The 18,307-nt window shown below is 41.9% G+C and overlaps 1 pseudogene; it reads left to right on the top strand.

The window, feature by feature from the left end:
• Window positions 1-16,987: 16,987 nt before the first annotated feature.
• On the top strand, window positions 16,988-17,997 carry LOC121484812 (annotated as a pseudogene).
• Window positions 17,998-18,307: the final 310 nt, after the last annotated feature.

Genomic DNA, 18,307 nt, shown 5'->3' with positions numbered 1-18,307 from the left:
TCTTTTTTTTAAATTAATAGGTGGAAAGTCCATGCTAAGATGAGAATAGATGAGAGTAGAAATAGGGATGGGAAGAGGTGGGGAGGAAAGTGCTCAGTTACAAATGGCAATTTCCTACAGGATAGGATAAATTCAGAATGAACTATTCATTGGCTTTATCAATGGTTATTTGGTAACAAATAAAAAATTCCTGTCTGAATTTTAATTAAAAGAACCACTAAGTATCCCAAGTCAGTTGGCACATGTGTATAATTTTTTGTTCACAGTTATAAAATTGTCTGTCATGATGTTGAGAATTGCCTGAACCCAAAAGGCTATAATGCAGTCTATAATGTTGACATCCTTCCTCCTTCAATACATTTACATGTGGTATTATTTCAGCTTGGTTCACCTCTCCTTGATTTGTCTGTCTCCCTGTAAAGCCTTGTTGAAATTCACACCTTTTATGAAATTTACTGATTTAATTCATTTATATATAACCTACTTCTATCTCCGCCGCCCCCCCACAAAGATTCCTACTTTGCATCCTCTCTCTGATCAATCCTGTCCACCCAGTGCTGTCCTCCTTCCTTTACTCACTATAACAGAAGTATTTGCTCCTTTTATTTTATAATTTTGGTAATACCATTTGTAATGATTGTATGATGTATGGACTATCATAGTTTACTTAAATATCCTGTCATTGGTTGAACAGTTGGGTTGTTCTAATTCTTCACTGTTAGGAATGGTACTATAATAAAAAAATTTTGGAGCATGAAACCTTTTTAAACTTTTACTATTTTTTCCCTTAGAATAGAGTCCAAATAGTAGAGATTTTGATATTTTATTTCCCTGAGAAAAAAGCTTTATCTTCCATTAAAACTCAAGCATCTCACACACATTCCTGAATGTATTAGATTTTCTTATCATGAGGGGTGAGTGATAGAAACAGCATCTTCTTAAAGGGTATTTTCTCTACTTTTCCCTTCTTTGTCTCCCTTATCTTATTTTCCCTCAGAATCTACTTAGAAATCAAACCACAAACACCAAAGTACAAACCTTAGGAGAACAATGCCAGTGCTGCTGCTTCAGCACTATAGTTCCGGGTGAGTCAATTTGCATCTTTACCGGATCCTCTCTTTTGGTAAAACTGTCTCAAGATCCCATCCAGTGCAAAAAGATCTTTGAATCCCTAAACCTCCACTTACTCTGCTTAGACCCAGCGCTCCTTCAGGTGCACACCTGCCTCTCTGCTTTCATAATCAGCAATTGAAAAGGTTCAATCCCTTGTAACTGAGTAAGTAAGTAACTAACCAAATAAATATGGGTAAGTGCTTCATTATACCCAAGTTTCTTTTCTCCTTATCCCACCTAAATTAAGGTTCCATAAGATTTTCTGGAAAGTTGACAATGCCTACTTTTATAGGACATGGCATCTCCTTTTATTTTGCAAATGTACTCCCTATACCCCTAAAAGTTTAGGATTAAATTCTCAGGATGCTTCTGCCTGTGGCAGTCTTAGTTGTTCAGGGCCAGAGGAATCATTCCCCTTTCCCATTTTGCACCTCATAACCATAAAAATAATTCCCAATTGCCTCATATTTTATAATTTGAAAAGCACTTCTACATGTTATACCACTTACTCTTCCACAAATCTATGAGTGCCCATCCTTACCCTGTGAAGGAGGAAACAAATTTTAGAGTTACCTGCCTAAGACGTGACAGCCAGACCCCTCAAACTTGGATCCAATGACTGCAGATTCAGTGTTCTGTTGCTGGCATACAGCTACCTGGAAAGCAACCAAATACACTAAATGAACCAGATAAACCTGCATTTATAAACATCAGAAATCTTAAGAAGATATTTTAATTTGGAGAAATCTATGGTTCTTTCCAAGATCAATTAGAAAGCAGCCTCACTATACTCTGTTAAACACGAACCTATATAATAAGAAAGATAATAACGTACAGAATTTAACTTTAAAATACCTATTGAGAATTCACTATGTGCTACCACTGTTAAACAGATTATATATGAATTATTATCTCAATCAGTCCTTATATAACAGCTCTTTGAGAAAGGAGCCAGTACTCTTCCTATTTTACAGATAAGCAAACAGATTTGGAGAGGTTAGTAATTTGCCTGAGTCACACAGCAGACATGGCGGAGGCAGGATTTATACCTGCTGGGGTTCATAGACATGGTTACACATTGCTTCTCCCAATCTCTCATGATGGAAAATCAGATCTCGGGATCAAATGCCTAACTTGAATATTCTCTAAGGTTGTGGATGGGTTGGGAGATGGGATTAGGTACCACATTGCTCCCATCAGGTACCTGGCTCCTTTCTCACTATTCCTACCAGGTCTCTTCAACACCAACAGAGACAGGATAGGTGCCTGGAACCTCCAGGACAAGCCATTTTACTACTTTTGACCAGCTCTGATGGTTGAAAATGTCTCTCGCTCATATTGGGCTAAACCTTGGCTCCTGCTGGCTTCCACCCATGGATTCTATTTTAGCTTTGAGGCTCCAGAGAGAAAATCTAATATTTCATGTAAGCATAGTACACCCTTTGAGTCTGCTCTTCTTCAGAATAAAAAACTACAGTTCCTTCAGCTATTTCTCCAATGACATGATTTCAACCTATTCTGATGAACACATGTGTTTTAAACTAAACATGATTCTTTAGATGTGGTCAGCCCAGAGAAGAACAGTATTATGTCCTCCCCTCTTCTAAATACTCTAAATCTGCCAAACATACCGACTAGCTTCCTTGTCCCCATTCTGCTAGGTCATACTGAGTTCACAGACTACATAAACCCTTATACTCATGTCACACGAGACACTAATGAGTTATATATCCCTAGTGCTTGTGCATATGTCTTCTCCGTATCACATGCAAACATAAACTCTCACTTTCCCTGTTTTACTTTATTTTGTGTTGAAGTAGGTTTGGCTCATGAATCCGTAAGCTGCTAAGATTCTCAGACAGTTTCATTCAGGTCATTGTAGAGAAATCTAATTCAGCCTTTGTAATAGCCACATCATGGTCTCTAGAATTAATGAGTCACAGTTTATTTAGTATCCCCTTACAGACAGAAATAAAGACATTTGTCTTGTTTCTCATTTGTTTGGCCTCTGTAAGCAATGTTACAAAAAATGTACTTGTGTATATATATCCTCACATATTGGTGTTTTATTTTGAAAAAATAAAGTCAAAAGCAACAGTGGTAGGCCAGAGGGTGTATATGCAGTTATAGAAACAAATTAAGAAAAAAGTAGGAGAGTAAGAGAAGTCTTTGAATTTTCACATAATGTACATGCATTGCTTTGATAAGCTGGAAAAAGAGGTTTAAAAAAACCAGTGAAAAATTCTTAAATCTTTTTGTTAATAAGCCTGCCTCAATAATTGTTTCTTTCTCTGCACTCCTGAAGTATTTACTATTTGCAACACTCACTATTTGTTCCTCTCCTGAGGTAATTAATCACAAAGGACATGACCACCAACCCTTCTATTGTAATAATGAGCTGTCATTCAAGACTTTCATTGCCATCAGCATCTTCAAGACCAAAGAACTCAGGCTTGGAGTCAAACCCACCAGAGCTCAAATTCCAGCCATTTACCCATGTACCAAGTGCGTGGCCTTGAGGCATTACTTAGAAGTTCTATGTTTCAGCTTCTTCATCTGTAAAATGGGTATAATGGTTTACTTGCCAGTTTTCAGAATTAATAACCTGTATGTAAAGCCTCTGGAAGAATACTTGGCACATACTACTACTGGTTGGTTAATAAATGCACGTACTACCACTACAGATAGTCAGAGGTAGCATTAATTGAATGCCTGTGTGCTAGGTACTTTGCAAAGCACCTTGCATGAATTATCTTAAACCTAAAGCTGTAACTCACACAGGTAGCCACTCAATTAATTTCAGAATATGGTAGGTAGTGTTATGACCTCTATTTTATAAATGAGAAAAGAGAATCAGAGAGGTAAAGTAAGTACTCTAAGGTCACACAGCTAGTAAGTTAGAATAGGGACTGGAACCCAGTCTGACTATAAAGCCTTCACTGAGTGAATAGCAATGATCATAATTAATCTTGTTGATTGCCTTAATTCACATAGCTTCAGCCATGAGACTTAATGAAACCTCAGGGTGTCCACTGGAAGAATGAGTGAGCGAAGGGCCCAGCCCCATTTTAGGCTGTAACCAGCACCCACATCCCAACAGGCTAGAATAGCCTAGGTAAGCATCATACCCCTCCTCCGGCTAGCCACAGAGTGGAGGGGGAGGGGGCCAGAGCCTGACTGTGAACATGACGTGCCAGAAGGTGGCAGTGTGGTGGTGCCTGGAGCGTCCTGACTGACCAGAAGCACACTGGAGCCACTAGCTGGGGTCAGTAAGATGGCTCAGTCACAGAGGAGAGGGGTTTGGGAAGGTTTACTGTGCTCATGAGGGGACTGCACGATAGCTCAGTGGTGATGACACGGTCATGGCGAGGGGTCACAGAGGGACCATAGGTCTGGGGCCACAGTGCCTTAGGGGCTCACCCCACAGATTCACAGCCTGAGGGGCCCAATATCCCGCCAAGAGATTTGGTATAGCTAAGCCAATAGCTCCTGGGCATCCACATCTACTACCAAGGGAAATTGGGAATGGAAGGAACCTGTATTCATTTGGTGGATTCAAAGTCTACATCGACCTTAGCCAGGATTCCAGGGAATATACTGACATCTCAAACTTCGGTTTCTATACCCTGTGTTTTGTGTTCTAGCAGAAGATTCTGTCTCTTAAAATCTTCCTCCTGATTCAAAAGAATGTCTCGATTTAAAGTTAAAACCAAACGACATGTCACATATTGCAGGTGAACAGCAAGGACAAGTCTTTTAGGTCTACATTTCTATGGTCGCTTTGTCTGTCTCTCTGCACCAATTCCTGTACTTTCCTGATCTTTCATTCGCTCAGTCTCACTCTCTCCCTCTTTGCTGTTACAGTTCAGAAAACTGCAGTATGTGAACCTCAGTGCATGTATCTCTGTAAAGCAACCACTTATATAACTCTTCCAACCATTATCTAAAAATGTCACTGCACTGGGCTTGGTGATTTTTTTAGGCTTATGTTTACACTCAGCACTTCAAACGTATCACAGTAAGCCTGTTGAAACTTCTAATGTAAAAGCTCAGAAATTCTAATAAGCACTAGACTACACTCACAAATAAAAACATTCTTCTGAATTCTCTGCTGAAGGATTTGGGGGAAAGAATTAGAACAACAGAGATACTATTGCTCCAATTAAACCAATTTCTGCTCTTTCCAAGGGTCTTCATTAAATGAGACGGAAAAAGTACCAGGTTAGGTGCCAAAGACATGAGCAGAAGTCCTTGTCTGGCCACTTGCTGGCTGTGTGAGTTGGGGTAACTTGGCTGATCTTTCAGAGCCTCCTCTAAAAGGGGGATATTTGGAACTTCAAGCAGTCATCCGGAGGACTGAATGCAAGGACTATTTTGAAAGCAGCAAAGCTGCCTTAGGCCTCCCAACTGAGAGCCTTCTCTTTCTTGTCCTTTGATGGTAATTATGCTTTGATTAGCTTTCAAGATATGGACCTTTGTTACCCCTTTTGAATGGGCCGCTTGGTAGAAGGAGACTCAAAACTAGGACTCTTTCGTGCCTCCACCACTCACTGAGTTGTCTTGGGAAAGCCATCTTTATCTCTGCATCTCCATTTTCTTATCTCAGAGATATGGGGTTTGAGCAGCTGATCATAAATGTCTCTTCTCAATCTGTGATTTGGGGTTTAACCTTTGAATTTGGTAGCACCCCTTTGTGAATTAGCTGAACCTATGACGAGACAACAGCACTTCTTTTTCTGTACTGGCAGATAATCTAGCTGGTGGGTTCTGATTCTTCTGTGTTTTTCTTCCTGCTTTGCTCCATGCTTTCCAAGGTATGATCTCATTTCATTCTCATAAGAATCTGGTGAGTTTGGTTAGGCAGGTATTACTGTCTGGCATCATTTTGCAGATGGTTAAAATGAAGTCTCTGGGGGAATGGAGAGATCCGCCTAGATCACTAGGTACTTTGAGAAGTTCTCTGGACTCTGGAAGACCACTGATTGTGCAGGGAACTGATGGGCCCAGAGAGCCACCTGTCACCACTGCACTGTATCCACATTTGTCAGAGCCAGTGTCATCTCTTGCCAGGGGTATTATAATTTATAATAGCTGCATAACCAGACTCCCTACTTGTACCCTTCCCCACAAACAGTTGTTTCTGAACTGCAGGCCAGAGTGCTGCTCTAAAAATATGTCAGAGCAGATTCCTCCTCTGCTCAGACCCCCTCCACGGGGTCTCATCCCACTTAGTATCAATCCTTACACTGGCCCCAGGCCCAGCTGTCCACCTGTGTGAACCCCTCTCCTCCCACACATAACTGCCTCATTCACTCCATTCCAAACTCATTAGTTTTCTTATTGGTCTTTGCACATGTCAGGCACCCCCAGGACCTTTGCACTGCAGCTCCCTTGATCCGAAATGGCCTCCACAGATATCTAAGCATTCATCATTCTTTTATTTCCTCCAGACCTCTGCTCAAATACCACCGAATCAGAAAAGCCTTTCCTGAACACCTGTAAAAAGGTATGTTCCTGATAACCTGTACCTTCTAGTATTATTTTCCGCATAGTACTTATGACCTGCCAGTATATATCATCTACTTTTAAAATGCTTACTGTTTATTGTCTCTTTCTTCTTCTAGAATGTATGCTCTCTGAGGGCAGGGATGTTGGGTGACATGTTGCAAGTGCTTAGAACTGTTCTGGTACACAGTAAGTGCAGGATAAATATTTGTTGAACAGATGAATGAACCAAAACAGGCCTTGAGAAATACCACCTGAGAAATGTTGGAGAACAAGTGAAAATAATCCATTTGCCAAGCTAAGTAAAGGAACTGGCTATCAGAAAACAGGCGGTTTGCAGAGCCCCAGGGTGGGGCTATACTCATTCCCCAAAGTTTGCCTCGGTTTACTCAGTGGGAGGAATTCATGTGTAGATTGCTGAACCCTGTCAAATTAAGACAAGACTGTATTCAATACGGATGAGGCTCAGAACAGTTCTACGTATTATCATATGCATGTATCTCTGTACTTCTGCCCATGCTTATCCCTCAACCTTCAATGCCCCTCCCCTCTTCATCTGTAGCCCCTAGCCCAGGGAACTCCTGATCAGCCTTTAAAGCTACTTCTAACCTGGATTTTCCTGACCCTCAAGCTGAATTTGCTGGTTCCCTATCTGTACTCACTACCTTGTGTCATATTGGTCTATAATATTCTTTATTCTTCCTTGATAAAGTATGACTGCTAGGATCACACCTTCAGTGCCATAACCAGGACAGGCCCGGCAAACCAGGACAACTGGTCACCCTAAGTGTGAGCACCCTAAGGAATCCTGTATCGCTTTTTTTTTTTTTTTTTTTGTCTTTCCAGAGTCTAAATGAGATCTGGAGCATCGAAGTAGAAAGCTTGTAGATGGACATTCCTGTTTTTAGGGGCTAGGCAGAGTTCTCTTTGAGCCTCTTGAAGATGATCTCTACAGCTCAGAACAAAGTGAGAAATATCAGTATGAACAAATGCTACGAGAAACAGAAGTTCTTTTCATGCTTACCCAGCAGGCTGGTAACCTGAAGGACACAGCCTTCAAAATGCAAACCAGATACACAGGTGGTTCTCAGTCTTTAGGATCTTGCTGCCTAAAGTGTGGGATGTGGTCCGCAAGCAGCAGCACATCTTAAGCCTTGTTAGAAATGCAGAATTTTAGGCCTTCCCCTAAACCCACTGAATCAGAATCTATGTCTTCAGAAGATCCCCAGCTGATTCATATACACAGTAAAGGTTGAGAAGCACTACTTCATGGCAGATCAGAAATGCCTGAGGATCAATGTCAACATAGACTTCACCAGCCTAACGCCTGCACATTTTGATTTGGTAGGAATTTTCATACCTAGCAAAGATTGAGAACTGCTAGAAGTGTCTTTATCCCATTTCCTATGTTTCTCAGAATACCATACTTGGATCACCTGCACCTGCTATTTGCAGAAAAGACAGATTTCTGAGTAATACTTGAGAATATGGAATCAGAATCTTGGTTAGGCCCTGAAATCATAGTTTCAATAAATTTCCCAGGAGAATCTTATGTATACCAAAGTTTCTGAACCTCTGCCCTAGGAAAAGAAATGGTGGAGAACGAACAACAGGTGCTCCTATTTTTTTTTGTTTTGTCTTTTTTAACCTGTCTTCAGTTCCTTCACTAAAGACAAACTGACATTTTGTAATATTACTCTTTTGAAGAATCATTCTCTCCTATTTTTAGTGCATGTGGCTTAGATATGAGTGGCTCTTCTAGAAGTAGGCACATTCACTGAGCCTGATTGGCGAGATGACTTCCTCCTGCCCACCGTGATTGCTTCAAGGTTGGGCACATGACTCAAAATTAGTCCATTTCTAGAACTACTGGGGAAGAGGCAGTCTTCTCCTGGCTTCCTAAGCTGTTGCATGTGAGTCTTGGGCTGCTGGCAGTCTTTGCTAATGTTTGTGGAAGCCTGCCAACACAGAAGAAAGCTGAGGCAGATGGAGGTCCGGAGAGGTAGCAACGTGGAACACCTGCCCATCACAGAGCCCTGAGAACCTATCGCGTTAATTCAGAGCTGACCAGAGCACATCTTGATTTTAGGTATTAAATGAAAAATGGATTCTGTCGCCAAATAGATTGTGAAATAGCACACTAAACAAATTTCCACAGAATTCACTTCTAAGGACTTCTTAGATTCTTTAACATGACAAAGCACACTGTAAGTTTCCAAGGTGTGTTTTACAAACATGGATTTAAAAAGTCATATAGCATCTTATGGTACAGTGTTTCTTGAAAAAAGCACAGGTTAATGGTTTACAAAATGTTCTTACACGTATTTTATTTAATCCTTCCAATGTTTTTGGAGGGTATCACTGTTGGTATAGGTGATGAAAATTAAGGCCAGAGATTTTAGGTGGATTGCCCAAGGCTGCCAGCACACACCATCCTGCCCCCATCCCCTACCATGGCTGACCTCGCCCCACAGGGCTCAACCACAGAGTGCGATGGTGGGGGTGAGGCACCGCCGCCCCCCCCGCCCTGATTGCCTGAACTGTGGTCTTTCCAGTGTTCTCTGCTACCTGAGGTGGCATTTCCTAGAATAAAGATGAGCCAAGGAGAGTTGGTTGGTCTGTGTAGATATAGCAAGATTACAGCAAATTATACACATGTTAATAGATGCAAACGTAATACAAATAAACTCCTGGCCTTTCTTTTTCAGGTGGCTCTTCAGAAAATCTTTGCAGAGACCATTACCCTAGGAAATCAGAAGCCAGAAAGGAAGTTGCTACAGGAAAAATAAAAGGAAGTCCTAGCTCGTCTTTCCAATTTAAATCAAGGTTCCCATGAGATTAAAAAAGGGCATTGTACAGGCTTGGAGCATCTCTTCTAGCTGGATAACATTAATCCCGCTGATGCTGTGCCAGTACAATCATACAGTCCAAGGGATTAGTTTTAAGGATTAAATTTTGGAACTTTTATCCAAATCAAACTCAAGAATGCCCCCAGATTGATCATGTGCTGGGTCAAAATCCATCTTTCTATCAATGCTTAAAAGATCCCAAATGACAAAACTAGAAAGTAAAATGGGGTCTTCTGATTTAAAACCCACAGTCTTTTCACTACTCCATATGAGAAGGATTTAACAGGAAAGGATAAGGTTGAAATACCAGCTTCACTGAGATTTAGCTGTGTGGCCTTGGGCAAGACACACAACCTCTCTGGACCAGTTTAATCAGCCATTGAACCGAGGAAATAATGTCTGTTTGATAGGAGCATTGTGGGCATACATGACACAAGTTATGTGAAACTGCAGTTTGAAAATCATGGCATGGCAATGTTCTTTTTTTTTAATTATTTATTTATTTATTATAGTCACACACACAGAGAGAGAGAGAGAGAGAGAGAGAGGGAGAGGGAGAGATATAGGCAGAGGGAGAAGCAGGCTCCATGCACCGGGAGCCTGACGTGGGACTTGATCCCAGGTCTCCAGGATCGCGCCCTGGGCCAAAGGCAGGCGCTAAACCGCTGCGCCACCCAGGGATCCCCATGGCAATGTTCTTTATTTATACCTCTACTACCATTCTACAACTAATAATAAGGTCATAACAGAAATAGATATGAGAGTATTAGAATTGGAAAGATGAAGATACAATAAAATTGAGACTCTTCCCCCTTGACATTGAACCTCATCCAGGTGTTAGAAACACAAACACACTTGTCTCTATTATCTATGACTTGATTTAGGAAAATGATGGCAGACACTGTCAAAGTTGCTCCTCATTGACAAAATGAGCTCACACCTATGATGTTGTTTCATTAATTCCACGAGATTTCCAAGTACACTCTCTGTATCAGGCCCAGTGCTGAGAACCAGTGAAGCCTTTCGGTCATCACCCACGCCCACATGAAGAGGACCCAGGTGAGGCAAGTCTCTGCCAGGCAATGGCATTCCGCACACAGGCGCTTGCCTGCCTTCCTAAGCCCCATGCAGAATCACACAGTAACACAATTTCTTCAAAGAGAGTCCTTTTTGGGGGGATCCCTGGGTGGCTCAGTGGTTTAGTGCCTGCCTTCAGCTCAGGACATGATCCTGGAATCCTGGGATCGAGTCCCACATCAGGCTCCCTGCCTGGAGCCTGCTTCTCCCTCTGCCTGGGTCACTGCCCCGCCCCCCTGTGTCTCTCATGAATAAATAATAAAATAAAATCTTAAAAAAAAAAGAGTCCTTTTTTTACATGGTATCCATTAGGGGGACAGTCCTGGTTTAAAATCTTTTCCCTCATTTTCTGACCATGGGCCACATTTTTTTTTTAATTAAAAAAATGTTATGCCAAGAATATAGTTATCATAATTCTTGGCACTTTGAGATTTCTTATCTTTTTACAAATTTAATTTGGCATTCAGCATCTGCCTTTTGGCTCTCAGAACCAAGGTACAGGCAGAGGCTCCAAGATGAACTTGGCAATTTAGTTCAACCAACACTTATTGAGTGCCCTTGAATGGGAGGCCCTCTGAAAGCCCCACAATCTTCACCACATAGGTCAGCAACTGAGGCCAGCCATGCCAAGGGCAGTCAGACAGATGCTCTGAGCTCAGCCAGCCAGGGAGTCTTCTTTGATGGAGATAACATGTAACCTAAAGGAAAACTTCAGCCCTTGTCATTACAGGTCTTTCTTTTCTGCTAGGTCGTGCGCGCTGAGGAACACAGAAATCTTTTTTATTTTAATTGTGAAACATTCCAGTTAAAAAACATCCTCGTGGCTGGCATGTTTAATTGAGCTCCTGAGAGGTTGCGTCGGTGAGACTTCGGATGAATCGCCTGCAGTCCCATTGGTCTCACCAAGAACCCATTGATGTTTCATAAATCCAAGTCGGTACAAATCTAATTGAGTTACCATGCTGAATTAGCTCACATCTAAATGGCATTCATGTCTACAAATGGAATAATTAGAGTCTAGAAAATGGGATATATCAAGTGGCATCCCAAGTGACAACAGAGAGGCATTTGTATTCATTCAATCAACTGCTTTAAAAAAAAAAAGCTGCTGTTAAGACTTGACTTGGGCTGGATGATTAGATGCGGTGTATGGGCGCTTTGTTTCTCTTATTTTTTTTTATATTTATATTTATTTGCAAGAGGCCCCTCTACTCCTTCTTCAGATATGTGAAAAAAGAAATGTCAGGCCTGAAGTTATTTTTGACCACCTAGTTTAAAAAAGAAAACAAGGAAAGGGAGAGAGGGATAGTCCCATTTTAGCTTACAGATCTGTTTGTTTTCCACAATTGGGAATAGCATCTTTATTTCATTCCTTTTGAGCTGTATTTTTTTTTCTTCTGCATTTGCTTCTAAGTACCCTGGTCAAGATGAATTCACATGGGGTTGGGGGCGGGGGCGGGCAGGTGGATCCTAATATGAATGCCAGGCCATCCTCTATTTGAAAAGTGCTGAAGTACCTAATCATAAAAAATAAAGTTCACGTCTTGTCCAGATAGAATCTCATTAAATGGTTTTATTTCCAAGTTATTTTAGTTGTGAAATTTTAGGATATTTGAATTTAATGCTTCTTTGATTAATAGTTCAACTCAGCAAATATTACAAACAGGAAGAAGGCATTTTGACTATGCAGGCTAATAGTCTCCTTCTAATTCACACTGTAGTCTTCAATCTCATTTACATGCTTAGTTTATTTATTACCCCAATTAAGTTTTGCAAATAGTTTGCAATGAGGTCCCCATGACCTCATAACTCACAATTACTCTTGGGATCTCCTGCCCACTTTGGCACGTTTTGAATAATACTGCAATATCTTCCAGGAAAGGACTGTACTTAGAAAGTGATAGATGGTGATTGAGAGCATCTTGTCCATAAAAGACCGGATCTGAGATGTGTCTTTGGTCTGTTAACTGGTGTACAGTTCACAAACCTAAGCATTTGGAACGTTGGGATATCAATGCTCCCTGTGGCCATCGTTTTTCTCATCTTAACCACTGACAATATCCATTGCCTCTTTTATCAAGGGTGGGATGCTTCAGTGTTAGAAATCCATGCCTGCTGTAAGGTCAGCCCTTGTGGCACACATGTAGTACATGGTGTTCTCTGATGGGGGCCAGAAGGATTTATCTCCCTAACTCAATTTTCACTCTCCCAATTTATGTTGTCCATTAAAAATCTGAACTGGTGAAATCCAAATTAAGTCTCTAGTATAGTTCATAGTATTATTATATCAATGTTAATTTCTTAGTTTTGACAAAGGTACCATGGTTATATTAGACATTAGATTAGGAAAAGCTGGGGTGCCTGGGTGGCTCAGTCAGTTGGGCATCCAACTCTTGGTTTTGGCTCAGGTCATGATCTCGTGGATATGGATCAAGCCCCATGTCAGGCTCTGTGCTTAAGTGTGGAGTCTGCTTCAGATTCTCTCTCCTTCTCTCTCTCATTCACTCTCTCTCAAATAAATAAATAAAATCTAAAAAAAAAAAAAAAAAAGATTAGGGGATAGCCCCAGTGACGAAGCGGTTTAGCGCCACCTGCAGGCCGGGGTGTGATCCTGGAGACAGGGGATGGAGTCCCACATCTGGCTCCCTGCATGGAGCCTGCTTCTTCCTCTGCCTGTGTCTCTGCCTCTCTCTCTCTCTCTGTGTCTCTCTCTGTCTCTGTCTCTATGAATAAATAAATAAAATCTTTTTAAAAATTAGGAAAAGCTGAGTGAGGGGTATCTAGGAACCCTCTGTACTATCTTTGCAACTTTTTTACCTATATAAAATTCAAAATAAAGGTTAAAAAAATCTATCTATCTACAATCCTCAAAACTAGAACTATCTTTATGAGTTCTATTAAAGTCCACTCAAGATCAGACCAACCTATGACTGGAATGTGTCAGAAGGAGAGATTTGTAGAGGGAGGAGGAAAGGGAAGGGAGCCTGGTCTCAAGTCCTGGCTCTGGCGTTCACCAGCTAGGGACCTTGGATAAGCCTCTTGATCTCTCTGTACTCTAATTTCCTCATCTGACTGAAGATATCACCCATAATGCCTCCATTATGCCTCAGAAAGGAACAAATGTACAAAAATGACTATGCTTTAGGAAGCTAAAAAGCTGTACAGATTGTAATTAACACCTCTGATGGAGGTGAGTGTCAAGGGCAAACTGGCATATGAACAATACCTTAAGATGTTATAGAAATTACTAAAAGAGTTTTTGGAGCTCATTAGACCAATCTACTTTTACAGATGAGAATCCCAAAGTGCAGAAAGTGACTTGTCCAAGGGTGATAGTTGGAAATAGAATTCATACTCCTAATTCCCTGGCCAGTGCTCTTTCCACCGGGATGTGATATTTCTCAATGTGTTCAGGACTGGCCCTTGCCAAAGGTCAAGCAAAATGATCTGCTGGGTGTCTCCTTTCCAGTTTTTTTTTTTTTTAAATGATTTTTTTTTCTTTTTTAATTTTTTTATTTTATTTATGATAGTCACAGAGAGAGAGAGAGAGAGAGAGAGAGAGAGGCAGAGACACAGGCAGAGGGAGAAGCAGGCTCCATGTACCGGGAGCCCGATGTGGGATTCGATCCCGGGTCTCCAGGATCGCGCCCTGGGCCAAAGACAGGCGCCAAACCGCTGCGCCACCCAGGGATCCCTCCTTTCCAGTTTTGATTGGAAAAACATTCCTCCCCTTCTAATATTTTATTATTGTGTAAGCACAATGAATTTCCAAACCAAAGGGCTTTCCTGTGAAGGATGGTCTAGTTATCAATGCAGAGAAAATTTGTTAAAATAAAAGCAATCAGAGTAACTGCACAGAAATGGAAGTTCAATCAGCCTGATGATACCAAGCAGCATAGAACCTATCCTACAACTAAGATTAAACACCCTGAAATCTAAGCTTGTTTAAAACCAGAAACCCTTCCCAGTTTCTCCATTTACCCCACAGCATCACTTCCCCACAGTTCTCCAGGTCATTTTTCTCTTTCAGGAGTCTTTTTTTTTTTCTTTTTCTGTCACTATCTTAAGTTAATATCTTATCTGGGATCCTCTTGGGAGTAGAATGTAAGTCAGACTCATCTTCATAAACTCCCCAGCACCTCACAGGATGCCTGATGCCTCTTACCCATCAGGTGTTCAAAACTGTTGCACGAATGTGTCTATACAAAACCTCTTGTGAAACCTTTCAAAAGCTCACATCAGGCTTCCCTGAGGTCCCAAGGAAAGGATTTCACACTTGAAATCATGCAACATTAAAAGACAAATTAAGCTACTTCACTGCAAGATGAGCTAATGGATAGACTATCCTGAGGAAATCAGATCTCAAAACAATCCTCCGAAAAGAATCTGCTCAGCTGCCAGGTTATAGGAGACCACACTCTCAATATTAAATGTTTTCACTGTAGATTACTAGAAATTTCATTAGCATATTTGCATTCTAATCTGTGGATCTATTTATCACCATACTGTGATTTACCTTGTGCTATTTCCCTTATTTGTGTTAACATCTCATATTGGTAATTCAGTCCATGAATGTGTACTTTTTGAAATAATCAAATAATGATATGCAAATCAGCTTAACATTTTGAATGCCATACCCGGCAAAGGTGCAGAGATATGGAAAAGTAACTTGGTTAAAATGTTAAGTAGGCTTTCTTAATTCCGAATGTTGGCAACGCACTTGAGGAGTTTGCATCTGGCCAAAATAAGTGCATCCTTCACCTGACCTCTGCAGCAAAGAACTGACATGGGAACAGCAGTTCACTCTACTCAGATTTTCAAGAGAAAGTTTTCTCAGGATCTATGAACCAACAAAGGAAAGCTTCAGGGAAGTGGCTGACAATAATTGAGAGAATTGGGGATCCCTGGGTGGCGCAGCGGTTTGGCGCCTGCCTTTGGCCCAGGGCGTGATCCTGGAGACCCAGGATCGAATCTCACGTCGGGCTCCCGGTGCATGGAGCCTGCTTCTCCCTCTGCCTGTGTCTCTGCCTCTCTCTCTCTCTCTGTGACTATCATAAATAAAAAAATAATTGAGAGAATTCCGGTACTGTTTTGTGTATCCATTAACTCCTGGATTCACTTATTCAAGCGATTTATCTGAAAAGTAGAGAGATGGAATCAACAAAGTGGAAGTCCCAGTTCTTGTCCAAGACAACAGAAGGAACCAAAGTTTCAGGTTGCATAAGGAAAAAAAAATGTAGCTCTCTTCGTCAAGGAAAAAAAGTTTCTGTTGCTTTTAGCTACACTTAACAGGGACCTATGTCAAATCACATAATAAAAAAGGAAATGTATCGGGCAGCCTGGGTGGCTCAGTGGTTTGGCGCTGCCTTCAGCCCAGGGCGTGATCCTGGAATCCCGGGATCGAATCCCACATCAGGCTCCCTGCACGGAGCCTGCATCTCCGCCTCTCTCTCTATCTCTTCCATAAATAAATACATTTTAAAAATCTTAAAAAAAAAAAAAAGGAAATGTACTGCATGCTAAAGAAGTCTTGAGTTGGCTGGCCCCTCAGTAGCTTGGGGCGGTCATGAAGAGCCCTGGTCCTTCCTATCTTTTCCCTTTGCCCATGTCAGCACATCATCTTTGCCTTCAGACTGGTTCCCTTCATAGGCCAACAAATATAGGTTCATTTTCACTGGAAGAAGTGAGTCGTTTCTTCTTATGTCTATTTGTAAGACAGGACATCACTTCTAGGAGCCAAAGCAGATTTCCACTCCAGATGCATTGGCTGAAATTCAGACACATGCCTTCTTCTAAACTAATCACTGGCAATGGAAAGGAGATTATCAGGCTTGAGTTAGACTAATAAAGGATTTGCCCTTGAGCTGTGGTCACATTTCTTGAAGAGTAGACACTAAACAAACTTAAGTTTCTGTCTGCAAGAAAGGAGGAGGACCAGACTTTGGTAAGTAGCCCACGGTGGAGCACTCACTCAGTAGAATGGCATAGGAATCATAGCTCTAGGATGCAACTCTTCTTCCTTGACATTTCTGCAGTTGCAGAGAAATCAGTGATCCTAACATTTTACAAGATATCTTATTAATTAGAGATAGAAAGGGAGAAATGAATTCATATTAGTAAAAGTTCTCCAAACTCTGACTTTACATGGGAATCATCAGAAGTTTTTTCACTCAGGGATTGTACATAGAGATGACAATTAGGTAGCTACTTCTCTGAGAGCTTAGAAACAAAGTCTATACTATGTATGACTAATTGTGGGAGAAAACAAGGAGATTGGGCATAAGAAGATCCAAAATTCAGTCAAGGTGACTTGGGTTGCATTCCTTAAAGATGGACCAGGGAAGGGTTCATAGTCAATAAGACATAATCTAATCAACAATATTGCATCCTGGGCTCTCTGCTCCGCCCCGTTAAACAGACAGCCGCTGCTTCTGGTGCAGTGCCAGCTGCGTCCCCGAGACATGATGGTGAAGGTCGGAGTGAACGGATTTGGCCGTATTGGGCGCCTGGTCACCAGGGCTGCTTTTAATTCTGGCAAAATGGATATTGTCACCATCAATGACCCCTTCATTGACCTCAACTACATGGTATACATGTTCCAGTATGATTCTACCCATGGCAAATTCCACAGCACAGTCAAGGCTGAGAATGGGAAACTTGTCATCAATGGGAAGTCCATCTCGATCTTCCAGGAGCAAGATCCTGCCAACATCAAATGGGATGATGCTGGTGCTGAGTATGTTGTGGAGTCCACTGGGGTCTTCACCACCATGGAGAAGGCTGGGGCTCACTTGAAGGGTGGGGCCAAGAGGGTCATCATCTCTGCTCCTTCTGCTGATGCCCCCATGTTTGTGATGGGCGTGAACCACAAGAAGTATGACAACTCCCTCAAGATTGTCACAATGCTTCCTGCACCATCAATTGCTTGGCTCCTCTGGCCAAAGTCATCCATGACTACTTTGGCATCATGGAGGGCCTCATGACCACTGTCCATGCCATCACTGCCACCCAGAAGACCGTGGACGGCCCCTCTGGGAAGCTGTGGCATGACGGCCGAGGGGATGCCCAGAACATCATCCCTGCTTCCACTGGCACTGCTAAGGCTATGGGCAAGATCATCCTTGAAGCTCACTGTATGGCCTTCCGTGTCCCCACCCTCAACATGTCAGTTGTTGATCTGACCGGCCGCCTGGAGAAAGCTGCCAAATATGACAACATCAAGAAGGTGGTGAAGCAGGCATCAGAGGGCCCCCTCAAGGGCATCCTGGGCTACACTGAGGACCAGGTTGTCTCCTGCGACTTCAACAGTGACACTCACTCTTCCACCTTTGACGCCGAGGTTGGCATTGCCCTTAATGACCACTTCGTCAAGCTCATTTCCTGGTATAACAATGAATTTGGCTACAGCAACTAGGTGGTGGACCTCATGGTCCACATGGCCTCCAAGGAGTAAGTCTCCTGGACCACCAGCCCCAGCGAGAACAAGAGGAAGAGAGAGGCACTCAGCTGCTGGGGAGTCCCTGCCCCAACTTAATCCCCCAACACACTGAGAATCTCCTGACCTCCAATTTACATCCCAGACCCCGAGGAAGAGGAGGAGCTTGGGAAGCCCTACCTTGTCATGTACCATCAATAAAGTATACTGTACCCAGCCAAAAAAAAAATATATATATATATATTGCATCTTGTTAAAAGCAAGAGCTATGTACAGAGGACTCAGAAGAATCCTAAAATATTTTTTTAAAGAATCCTAGAGGCAATCA

The sequence above is a fragment of the Vulpes lagopus genome, chromosome 2 (genome assembly GCF_018345385.1).
Source record: "Vulpes lagopus strain Blue_001 chromosome 2, ASM1834538v1, whole genome shotgun sequence".
Classification (NCBI taxonomy): Eukaryota; Metazoa; Chordata; class Mammalia; order Carnivora; family Canidae; genus Vulpes; species Vulpes lagopus.
This window is presented reverse-complemented; position numbering and strand designations above follow the sequence as displayed.